Source organism: Suricata suricatta, chromosome 4, assembly GCF_006229205.1.
Source record: "Suricata suricatta isolate VVHF042 chromosome 4, meerkat_22Aug2017_6uvM2_HiC, whole genome shotgun sequence".
Lineage (NCBI taxonomy): Eukaryota > Metazoa > Chordata > Mammalia > Carnivora > Herpestidae > Suricata > Suricata suricatta.
This window is the reverse complement of record NC_043703.1, coordinates 43,694,613-43,707,164: the sequence shown is the minus strand read 5'-3', so window position 1 is coordinate 43,707,164 and position 12,552 is coordinate 43,694,613.

Sequence of the window (12,552 nt, the reverse complement as noted above, 5' to 3'; positions counted from 1 at the left end):
CCAGAATGAGATTTTTGGTTTAAACTGAAAAAGAAATAACATTCCAGTTCCTAAACAAAGTTAGCCAGCAGAGTAGTGGGAGAGGCGGATCCAATAGCACAGTCCTACCCTTAGAGTGTCAAAGCATCATGAGTTTTTCAGAGGAGAAGAAACTCATGGTAATATATTTTACTCTTGTACCTCTTGTATCAAAAGTTTCTTTTCCTAAATTTTCCACTTTCTCTATCATTCTGTCTTCAGTGCTGGCAGCCATCATCCCTTAGAGCTTGAGCTAGCCCTATAAATAAGGAATTTTATGCTTCAGGTCTGTCTCCTCATAACCCAGTCCTTCCTACTACGGTCAGTAAGGAGTAGTGGTGTATTGATGCTGTATAGCACAGGCTCATCAGAGCTGATTGTTAAAATTTCAAGCGCTTTGCAAGCCACTATTAAAACTCAAATTGTGTAAACTTAGAATTAAGTAAAATGTTTTTCAAAAAAGTAGCAAATATTAAAAACTTCTCATTTCCTAGTTATTTTATTACCACCTCCACCCTTATGCATTCATTGTATCTGTATGGTGAAAATACCGTATAACAGTGTGCAATACTTCCTATGCCATATTCCATAAGGTCAGGTTGACAGCTTGATATCAATCATAGCAAGAGCATTTACAACATAGAAATTGATAAACACACAAAAAATGAGGGCTTTTTTATTTTCTGGAGAGCTAGTTTTTAAATGTTTACTATCACAATTGGTAAGGAGATTATGAATAGATATTTACTCTTTTGCCAATATCCAACAAAACAATTACTTGAGTTTACATGACTGGCTAGTGGGACATTTTGCCATCAACTAGCTATTTTTATAATGCTGTGCACTCTGATACTCACAAGTGGATTCCCTCATTCTCTTTTTATCACCAGTGAAAACTGTAAGTCAGTAGCAAAAAGAATTAAGTTAGGTTTCAACAAGAAATAAAAACTATGCCAATCAACTGTGTGGGTAGCACTTTATATGGTTCGAAAAGGAGTAAAGATATGAAACTCATAAATCTATTGCATGAATATATCAGACAGAGATGGAGAAAAAGCTATCACAAGAGGAAGAACATAAATTGTGCTATGTGGAAAGAAAGGAATGTACTAAAATAAGGAAGTGTACTGCATGAGTTTATAATTTTGTAATGATATAAGCTCATTATCAAGAGTCTGGGATATTTTTGCTGGGCAGTAAACAATTTGTCATTGGTAGAAAGAAGACTTTACTGGGGCAACTGGGTGACTCAGTTGGTTAAGCTTATGACTCGTGGTTTTGATTCAGGTCATGGTCTCACAGTTTCCTAGGGTTAAGCCCCATACTAGGCTCTGTACTGACAGCATAGAGCCTGCTTAGGACTTAGTGAAAACTTAATGAAAATCATATGTGCTTACATTCAAAGTGAGGCCCATCTGTCAGGGGGACAGGGTCATTTGCGTGTGCCTTTCTCTACTGTGTCCTTCCAGGGAAGTCACTGAGCATGTCTACCTTCCTGGAACCCAGGCCTATCACACCGCTAAGCCTCAGTATCCACCTCTGCGTGTCCCTAGTCCCCAGTGCTTTTTCTAGAATTAACCTCTTTTTGGGATGATTAATCCTAACACATTTTTATTGGTGCATAAAGTGCATGTCTGTAAAACAGGGCTGGGAGATAAGGCCAGCCAAATGGGGCACTTGCTTCTGATGCAAAGTCTAAGGGGCACCTCTGTCATAAGATAGAGCTGTCACTGGAGGCTCCAGAACACCCCTTCAATATCTGCTCACAGAGCCTGCACTCCTGAAAAGACATTCCACCACAATCTGCCCAAGAATCATAATGTTCCTCTCTGGCCTCCCCTGCTGCCTCTCTTCCCTGTGACCCCTCTGTGCCGCAGACACTAGCCATCCCATTTCTACCTGGACCTTTCTCCTTCAGACACTCACATGGCTCCCTACCCTCTTTCATTCAGCTGTCTGTTGCTAAACAAATCACTCAGAGAGGACCTCCGTGACCACCTGACATAAAAACAGCAACCCTCTGCCCTCCTGGTCTCTAGTGTTCCTATCCGGCTTCATTTCTCTTCATAGCACTTATACAGACTTGACTGATCCATATTTATCTATTTGTTTATTCTCCCTTCCCCATTAGAATGTAAATTTCTTGAGAGCAGAATCTGTTTTATTAACTCTATATCCTCATAACCTAGAGCAGTGTTTGACATTTAGTAGATGCACAATAAATACTTGGGTAAATGAATGATTACTTCCTGTCACATCTACTTTAACATTTATTGTCTTAAGTTCTCTCTTTCACGTATCTAATAAATATTTACTCAGCTCCTCCTGTGGCCCTGAAGAGTGTGGGGTGCTCTCCGTTCTGCTGCTCAGATCTCGTGGTCTCCAGCCTGGGCTCTTGCATTATCCCCTAACTGGTCCCTACTTGCAGTCACGTCTCTCTTTATTTGTTCTTCATCCTGCTGCTAGATGATCTTTCCAACTTGACTCAAGTTGATAGTTTCTCTCTGAAGGCTTTCTCGATAATTTTAGTGGAATGACTTGGCCTTCCTTGTGCCTTCCTGTATGCTGTATAGATGGTTGTCGTGGCACACATAGGGTGCCACTTTGCTGCATGTGTTTACACATCTGTCACACTCTATTTGACTGCACACTCAGTGAGGGCAGATACTATCATCTACTTGCCTCTGAGTCCTATGCTTATTATCCTATTCAACACAGTGCCATGGCTCTCCTGAATGCTTAGTAAACATTTGTTGAATAAATGAAGTAATACTATATTCAGTGAATTATCTGTCTTTATGCCAAAGAGTCCAAAGCACTTATACATACATCACAGTATGTTTTTCTAACTTAAAAATCGTGGCCACGTGCCTCTATAAAATAGGTAAAAATCAGGCAGTATTATCTCTCTCTAACCGAAGAATTGGATTTATATCTGTTTCCTAAGATTAGTTTGCACCCAAAGCTGGATTGACAGCATCAAGTCCAGTGTGCGGATTAGTACATCAGATGCTGAAGGATTAGCAAAGAAAAGTAGAAATATTCTCTGCCTTCAAGGATCATACTAACTGTTTGAAGGAAAAGACAATACACGTAGAAAAAGAGGTTCATCAAACATCTTAACAATGCTGAAAATGGACCACTCAAATATTAAGGCAGAAAAAAGAAAAATACTGAAAGGGCCAAGCTGAACTTCTTCCATGGGAGATCAGCACCTTTATGCACATGACAAGGGCTCTACTGAGAGGGCTATACTCCAAGGAGGAGACAAGTCACCGCTTCCAAGCCCTCAGTGCCCCCTCATGGCCAGCTGTCTGGGGCATTCACAGAATCACAGAATTCTGACCGTTCAAGTCTGAGCATCACTCCACCATTTACCTGGAGGGAAAAGAAGTGGGGGGGCAGAATACATAGGGAAATGAGCATGGATTCCTAGTGACTAGCCTAGGTTAACTATCACCAGCAACTCAATAGGTAGAAGGTAGCATTTTTGTTTTATTTTTATTATTTTTATTTTTATTTATTTTTGAAAGACAGACACAGAGCATGAGCAGGGAAGGGGCAGAGAGGGAGACACAGAATCTGAAGCAGGCTCCAGGCTCTAAGCTCTCAGCACAGAACCTGATGTGAGGCTCAAACTCATGAACAGTGAGATCATGATATGAGCTGAAGTCAGACACTTAACTGACGGAGCCATCCAGACACCCCTAGAAGGTATCATTTTGGGAAGGAAGTTCCTAAAAAAGACAAAGACCATGTTTCTAAAACTAAATCAAGATCCTACCAGTTTTTTAGCTTCAAAATTGTGAATTCTGATTTTCTGGGAAAGGATTGTGTTCAAAGAAAATGGGGTGGGAAAATAAGTTAACATTTACAGACACGTTCGTTCCATGTGTTTTGAACTATTCTTTTGAACCCTCTGTCTCAATGCATCCTTACAACAATATTGTAAGATAAATACTATTGGACCTACTTTAATTTTTTTTAATATAATTGATTGTCAAGTTGGCTACCATACAGTGTACACAGCGTGCTCTTGGTTTGGAGGGTAAATTACTGTGATTCATCGCTTACATACAGCACCCAGTGCTCATCCCAGCAAGTGCCCTCCTCAGTGCTCATCACCCCTTTCCCCTCTCCCCCCACTTCCCAATCAACCCTCAGTTTGTTCTCTGTGTTTAAACGTCTCTTATGATTTCCCCCACTCCTTCCCCCCATGGTCTTCTGTTAAGTTTCTCAAGTTCCACATATGAATGAAAACTTATGATATCTGTCTTTCTCAACTGACTTATTTCACTTAGTATGATACCCTCAAGTTCCATCCATCTTGTTGCAAATCGCAGGATTTCATTCTTTCTCATTGCTGCATCTTCTTTATCCATTCATCAGTTGATGGACATTTGGGCCCTTTCCATGATTTGGCTGTAGTTGATGGTGCTGCTATAAACATTGGGGTACAAGTGCCCTTATGAATCAGCACTCCTGTATCCTTTGGATAAATTCCTAGTAGTACTATTGCTGGGCCATAGGGTAGTTATATTTTTAATTTTTTGAGGAATCTCCACACTATTTCGCAGAGTAGCTGCACCAGTTTACATTCCACCAACAGGGGGTTCCCATTTCCCTACATCCTTTCTGGCATCTGTTGTTTGCTGAGTTGTTAATATTAGCCACTCTGACTGGCATGAAGTGGCATCTCAATTTGGTTTCATTTATATTTCTGATGAGTGATGTTGAGCATCTTTTCATGTGTCTGCCATCTGGATGTCTTCTTTGGAAAAGTGTCTATTCATGTCTTCTGCCCATTTCTTAACTGGATTATTTTTCAAGTGTTGAGTTTGGTAAATTCTTTATAGATTTTGGATACTAACCCTACTGGCCCTACTTTATAGATGAAGATACTGTGGAAAAGAAAGGCTCACATAAAAATATTATTTATTTCTACCAGCATGGACTCATGGAATTTATTTTATTCTATAGGTTATAATCTATTGTTAATCTCATTACATATTTTGTGGGTTTTTTTCCAGATTTGACAATGAGAGTTCCTGCAAATGAATTCTTGCATCCTTCTCCATGTCCACATCAATTTTTTGAGCATTCCCTCACTTTCTGGCACCACAAGATGCTTCTTTGTGTATTTTTCTTGCCTTAGCCCTGGAATCAGACAAGGAGTCACGGCTCTCTTTATTTAAAACAATTTTTTTAATGTTTATTTATTTTTGAGAGAGAGAGAAAGACAGAGCATGAGCTGGGGAGGGGCAGAGAGAGAGGGAGACACTGATTCCGAAGCAGGCTCCAAGCTCTGAGCTGTCAGCACAGAGCCCGAAGCAGGGCTTGAATTCACAAGCTGTGAGAACATGACCTGAGCTAAAGTCGGATGCTTAACAAACTGAGCCACCCAGGCACCCCTGCCTTGTCTCCCTTTATTGAAGAACCAAGTGCCAGTTGAGTTCACTGAGGTGTCACTGTTTCTGGGCTCTTGTAGAGAGAAGAGAGAAGTATGTGCATGTATATGTGTATATACGTTGGTTCACACTCATCTATATCTTTTTTCTATCTCTAAATATATTAAAGACCATGAGTTCATGCTGACACCTCTGATTCCAAACAACCATCTCATGGTTCATTCCATCCTGCTTCATTTCTTTCTCCAACAGTGAGAAACTAGTCTTTGATTATCCACAGTATATTTATTTATTTGCTCAATTCTAGAATACACATAGTTATTGAATCGCTACCCACACCACAGTGCAAAACAAATTTAGTAACTAGCAACCCAGTGTTTTTTTTTTCCTTTAGCCTTAACGTATATAGTTGAAACACTGTTTTCCAAATTTGTTGGTGTGTGTATTTTGAGTTCCCTCTGCTTCTTTATTTATTTTAACTGTTTATTGAGTACAGCTAACATTACTCATGGAATTGCCATGATTCTAGGAGTCAAAACTATTTTTAAATACTGTATACTCAGAGAAGTGTAGCTTCTCTTAGCCTTGCCACCCTATTCACACTCTGCCCACCCAGACTTTACCCATTCCCTTCAGGTGACCAGCCTTGGTTTTGATTTATCCTTCCTGTGTTTCTGTTTCTGTGGGAATGTATATATTCCCATACTAGATCATATAGATTATGATACTCTCTTATACTTGGACATTTCACTTAAAAGTGTAGTTTGGAAATTAATCCACATGAGTTAATAAAAATCTTCCTCACTTTTTTAACAGCCTCCTGATATTTTACTGTGTGGATATACCATATGTATTCAACCACCCCTTGATACATGGGCACTTAGACTCCTTCAAATATTTCACAGTTATAATATATATAATAATGCTGAAATGAATAACTGCGTGCATGTACTTTTTCATATTGTTAAAGATATATCAGGATAAATTCCTAGAAATGGGATTATTGGGTCAAAAGATAACTGCGCATGTAATTTTGTTGAATATTGCCAAATTATCCCCCAATGATTGTACTAGTTTACATCCCCCCAGCAGTATCTGAGTGTCTGTTGTCCCACAGCGTGGCCAACAGAATGTGTTGTCATACTTTTTAACACCACCACTTACCTGGCTTAGAACTTGTATCCCAGGGTTGTTTTAGTTTGAATTTCTCTAATTATAAGAAACATATTATTGAACATATTTTCATATACCATGGACCATTGTTATATCTTTTTGGTGAATTGCTCTTTGTATCTTTTCCCATTTTTCTATTAAGTATTTGTTCTTGGTCTCTTAACTTGCAAAGTGGCTATTTAGACATCTTCTTATAGATGTGTCATTTGAAATTCTATACACATTCTGTTGCTTATACGATAACTTGTCATTCTTCTGATATTGTTTCATTTAACATACATATCCCATGTTTTTTTTTTCATTAGAAGAAATTTAGGCCACTTTACATATTTTATTGTAGTTATACTGTTTTCACTGTACAAACACATTTTAATCACAATGTGGCTAAATGACACAGCAGAACTAAGGAAACAGACTCAAGCAAGAACTTCTTTATGCAATTCATGAAATATTTACTTAGAACAAACAAACATTTTTCTAAGAGAAGGTGTATCAACTTGGAGAGTCCATGACTCTGACACTCATAAAAAGCAGGAGATAGCCTCATAAGAATTGTACTCAAGATAACAAATAAGTAGAAAGAGTGAAGCAATGGAGAAAAGTACTAAAATGGATAAGTACCTTGGGATTAAATAGCTTTGCTATGATCACATACCTAGTCATAGAGCTGAACTGTGCAGCTTCTGATTTCTATTTAAAAGATTTCATTTAATGCCATTGGTAGTTCTATGAAAGAACAAATAAAGAATTTATTAAACTTTACAGATGGTACTAAATGAGGTGTTTTCAACAGAAGGAAGAATAGAAACACAGCACATATGGAACTAACAAGGTTCGAAATGTGTGGGTAGATGATCATGACATGTGATTCATCTTGGGAAAACACCTACTGATACTCATTGTAATGAAAAACCATTGGTATTGCAAGCCAAAGGAAATCTAAGAGAATACAATTCCACAGGGCTTGGGAGTGATACATAGACCTGTTAATAACTAATACAATAAAATCAGATATTTGATCTGAGGGAGCTTGAGAAACAAATGAATAGTAATCAATCGCACTAAGGAGCACTTATCCTCCACGCAGGAGCTCACATTAGGTGTGTCTGGTCAAGTTCAGTCAGTTAACATGTTTTGCTAAAGCCATAATATTTAAAAAAAAATCTGCCTTTGAATGCATGTAAGTCCTACCACTCATTCTTTCTCGTTTTATATGTGGCAAATTTTACCTATCTGTTTTTGTCCTTGTCCCCTTGTAAGCATTTGTGTCGGTTAAGTCTCCTGTGTACTATAATTTCCTCCCCTTCTTTTTAATGCAGTTGATTTGCTGAAGAAACTCGGGTAGAATGTACCAGTCTGGATTTGGCTTATTGCATCATTGTTGAACAAATGTCGTGTGTGCAATGTTGTTGTTAAATTGCATCATTTAACTTGATCTTATATCTATTATATTTCCTGGAAATTATGAGATAGATATGGAGCAGAGGTTGGCAAGCTTTTTCTGAAAGGGATGGATAACAGATATCTTGGGTTTTATGGGCTGTAAGTTCTCTGTCACAACTACCCAACTCTGCCATTGTAGGAAAAAAGCAGCCATAGACATTATTTAAATAAATGGGCATGACTGTATTTCAATAAAACACTTTACAGAAACTGGTGGTCCACTGTCAGTTGGGGCAGATGGAACAGGATGTGTGAAGACCTGGAAACAATGAGAACATGCCATGTTCAAGGAATAGAAAGAAATTCAATATGGTGGAGGGTAGAGTGGAGAAAAGGTGGAGTGAAGCCACTTGCCTTCAGCAACATTATCAAAGGGCTCAGTTCCACTCTTGATGCTTACACTCAGCAAATTCTACCCTTCTCTTCATCTTTCCCCTGCAAGTCATTTAGAGTGTTCTCATAGGTCAAGCACCTAACAGCTGTTGTACATTTAGGGTCACATATATAATTATGGGTCAATCTCCCAAAAGATGAGAGTCAACCTGGCATTTATTCATCAAATATTTGTTGAGCACCTACTATGTGTAAGGTTCTGTGTCAGACACATGAAGCCATGGTGATGAACAAAATGAATTTTCTCTCATGGAGCTTATAGTCTAACAGGATGAAGAAATATGTTAAGGAAATGATGATAAAAATGAAACTGTATCATCAAAACTATCATAATTGCTAAGGTGTAAGAGGGGCAATTCTTGGAAAGAACATAAAGACACCTGACCAATTACGGGATAAGGGGAGGCATCCCTGAGAAATTTCAATCGGCTCCTAATCTTTTTGAAAACCTCCAACTGGATTGGAAAATCTGTGTCCTCAGTCACTACTCCCAACATCAGTAATAATTCTGGCTGAGTGTCCCTGGTCATTCAGATAACAGGCTTCTGCTTTTCTTTTCAATTTTACTGCTGTCAAAGGCTCAGTTCTCCCAAAGAGTTGATCCCCTTGAGATCCCAGATTCTATAGAGTCAGTTTGTCCCTCTTCTAATTTTGTTCTTCTGAGAAGACCCCTACTAGCCTCTCTCTCTCTCCTGGGATTCAGACAACACTTTCCCCCAGGATTTCATAAAGCCTGGAAATATCTTTGAGTCCAGAAGACATTCAAGGGATCAGCGCTACTTCAAAGACCAGATTGCTAGACTGGTAATGTGTGCAAAAATGAAAAATGATCCACCAGATAAGTGTATGAGCATGGGAAGAGCAGATAAAAAAGGGGGGGAGGCACTAGTGAGGGGCTGGCTCTACCCTCCCCTGCCCTGCTCCCGCCCTGTCATGCGCCCTGTGCCTCTGTGCCAGCTCCCCCTCCACTTTCCCCTTTCAAAGCAACTCTAATGTTCATTTCACCTGCTTGCCTCTATTTGCCAGGGTTGCAGGTGGGGACTAGTTTTCTTCTCTAAGATTTCCTCTTATTGGAAGAGGTCGTTTGACAGAAAACTTTCCAAAGTAGTTCCTTCCCAACACCCAACTAGCCCTGGCTTTCTGGACTGGCTGTCTATCCATGCCTTCTCTACTTGTAGAACTCCAGCTCAGCTGATAAATACATCCCTTCCTCTGTCATATGATCCTAGGCTCCTTTCTCCAGAAACCCAGCAGAATGAGTTCATCCTCCTTCTCTGCTCCTACAGCTCCCGGCATAGGCCCTGCTACAGCAGTTCCCACATCGTGTGGTTATATCGTAATTGGGTGTTTGCAGATCTGTCTCCCCAGCCAGACCTTGACTGCTTGAGGCCTGGCGTAATTACATCTTTCTCCTGTTTGTGTCTCCAGCGCCATGCGGTATCTGCCACGTCGTGGGTGCTGAGTAATGCTTAAATGATTTCATTAACTATACTTCTTTGTCTCACATGCACATTTAGCACAGATACTAAAAAGGTACCACTCTAAAGAGATTTCACACATTCTGTTAATGCAAAAGAGGAAACTAAAGCCCAGTGGCTAAGTGGGAATCTTCTGTTTTTCAGCTGTGGAGGATGAAGACTTGCCTCCCTAAAACTGAGAGGGGCACTGAAAAAAAAAAAAAAAAACCAGTCAGATTTTCCACAAGCTGAACGTGGGCCAACTGGGGGAAGTTTCACTCTTTATCAGTCTGCCTCGGGACCCTAAGATTTTAGGATTGTAGTAAGGGGTTGCTTATGGAAACTCTCTTCCTCTTCTAGGGGGAACTGGATTGTGTCTCAACCGTGCCACTGGTCTTTGAATTTGACCTTTCAATTAGCAGCAACCTGCTGACCAAAGATTCCCCAGGATCCTCAGATCAAGGAAGCGGTATTTCCCAGGAGAGGGAATAAAAACAAAATAAAATAAAACAAAAGGACGTCTGATATACCCAGCTATGTTGGTATCTCTCTAAAGTACTAACACCATAATAAAGGCTTTCTGCTTCTGTTTCATTATGTGACAGCCAGAGACTGTAAACACTGTCGGTGGCAGAGAAAACAGTGTCTAGAAACAAATAAGAGAAACTAAAGATGAAACTGGGAATATGTGCACAGCTTATGCTTTGGTATTCTGTGGTCATGACAGCTTTTGCTCTTATGAAAGTACTGTGTGTGCTGTTCTTTTTCTCTGTAATGATTTCTGAAACTGTGTGACTTGTAGAATTTGCCTTTAAAAAAATGCAGTGAGTGTTTAATCGTTCAGGGTGTGAGTAACCACATTCTGTTCAAGTATGCTTCCAGCCTTCACTTTCCTCCTTATCAGCGACAGTACTCCAAACACTTGTCTCAATTTTCAGATCAAAGCTGATGAAAAACAGAACTCTAAAGGGTTGAATTGCTCTCTGCATTTTTGTGCATCAGAAGAAAATACCTTTACCACTTGAAAGGGCTGAATGTTTTTTAGTGCTTTATCTTTAGATGGTGAATTCTGCTTTATTTTTCTGCTTTGCTTATTTTTTACTCTGTCAATGTCATCTGCTTCATGAAATGTATCTTTTAATTAATTATTCTTGTCTAAAATTGTCTGCTGCCGCTCACCGTCAGGGCAAGAATTTATATTAGCAAAACAGGATCTGTCACTAAAGGGAAATATCTTGGTTCCTTTCAACATGGAATTAACCTCATTTAACCAATGATCACCTTAATTGATTCTCCAGATAAATCTTTTTGTTGTTTATATTTTCTTTGAAGCTGCATATGACATGGCTTTTCTATAAAGGGGAGAAAATTCAGAAGCATGAAAACACTGCATTGTAGAATAGCCACAAAGTCTGATTGAGAGAGTGTTTGGAGAGAATTCTAAAGCTAGAAGCCAAATCAAAACACAATAACAACTATTCACATTCTGTTCTATGGGGGATCTTCAAAAAACATCTCTCCAAAATGCATTATAAAATATGGGGAGTTTTATACAGATTCTACATTGTTTGCGTGGATTTTCACTAAGACAATGAAAATAACTATAAGTAATGCTGTAAATATTTGTAAGGCAAGTGATGGTAAATAAGGTTACAACAATTAGGAACAAGATGCGTGGCTAAATAAGTCGATATATTTTTTCCAAAGGCAACCTTAAAAACAATGGTAAATTTTCAAAGTTAAGGTATTTACCAAAGCAAATAGAAGCAAAATGTCCTATGCTTTGGAGAAAAATAATTTAGTCCTTTGGGGGGATGAAATTGAGGGGTAAGGATTTACATTTATTTCTGCACTCTTTCAGTATAATCCTTCAGGAGTGAATGTGTATTCCTTTCTTAAGATTGGGGAATGAAGGTCATCCTCCTTTCAGTCCATATCCTAAGAACACCATGACAATGTGCGATGTTTAGTCATTAGACCCATTGCATGGTGTGGAAAGATCATTTAACTAGAAATGAAGAACTCCAGGTTCTTGTCCCAGATGCACCACTAGCTGGTTTTGTGACCTTGGGAAAATCAATGTATTTGACAAATATTCCTTAAGCACCAGGTACTATGCAAGATGTTCACGAACACATTGGAAATCGGAAAGTTTCCTTCACTTCCAAGTTCTTTCCCCTTAGTAAAGAGATACTAACAGTAAAAAATGAATCACAATAAAGAACTACAGGTGCAGTAACAAAAAATGGATGGGATGGGGTCGGGGCAGGAGGAGGCATTTCAAAAACGTTAAGTCCTTTGGCCTTCTTGCTCCAAGGATGCTTGACAAGTTGGGGCAAAAGATAAAGCTGGACTCATAGGAGAAGAACAAATTGTGGAATGGTTTTTCCATTACTGTAAGGAGTTGAGACTTTATTATGTATCCAGTGATTCTCAAATTTTGATATGTCAAAGAATTATTTGGGAAGCTTGTTAAAACATATATGTCTGCTCTTAGTGATGGCATCGGAATCTCCAACGGCAGGACCAAGACACTAATGCTTTTGTCAAGCCCTTCAGGTTCTTCTAATGTACACAAAAGTTTGAAAACAACTGGCAAAGTCAGTGGGGAGCCACTGAAGGCCCCGAGGTAAGGGAATAACACCATATTTGTATTCTAG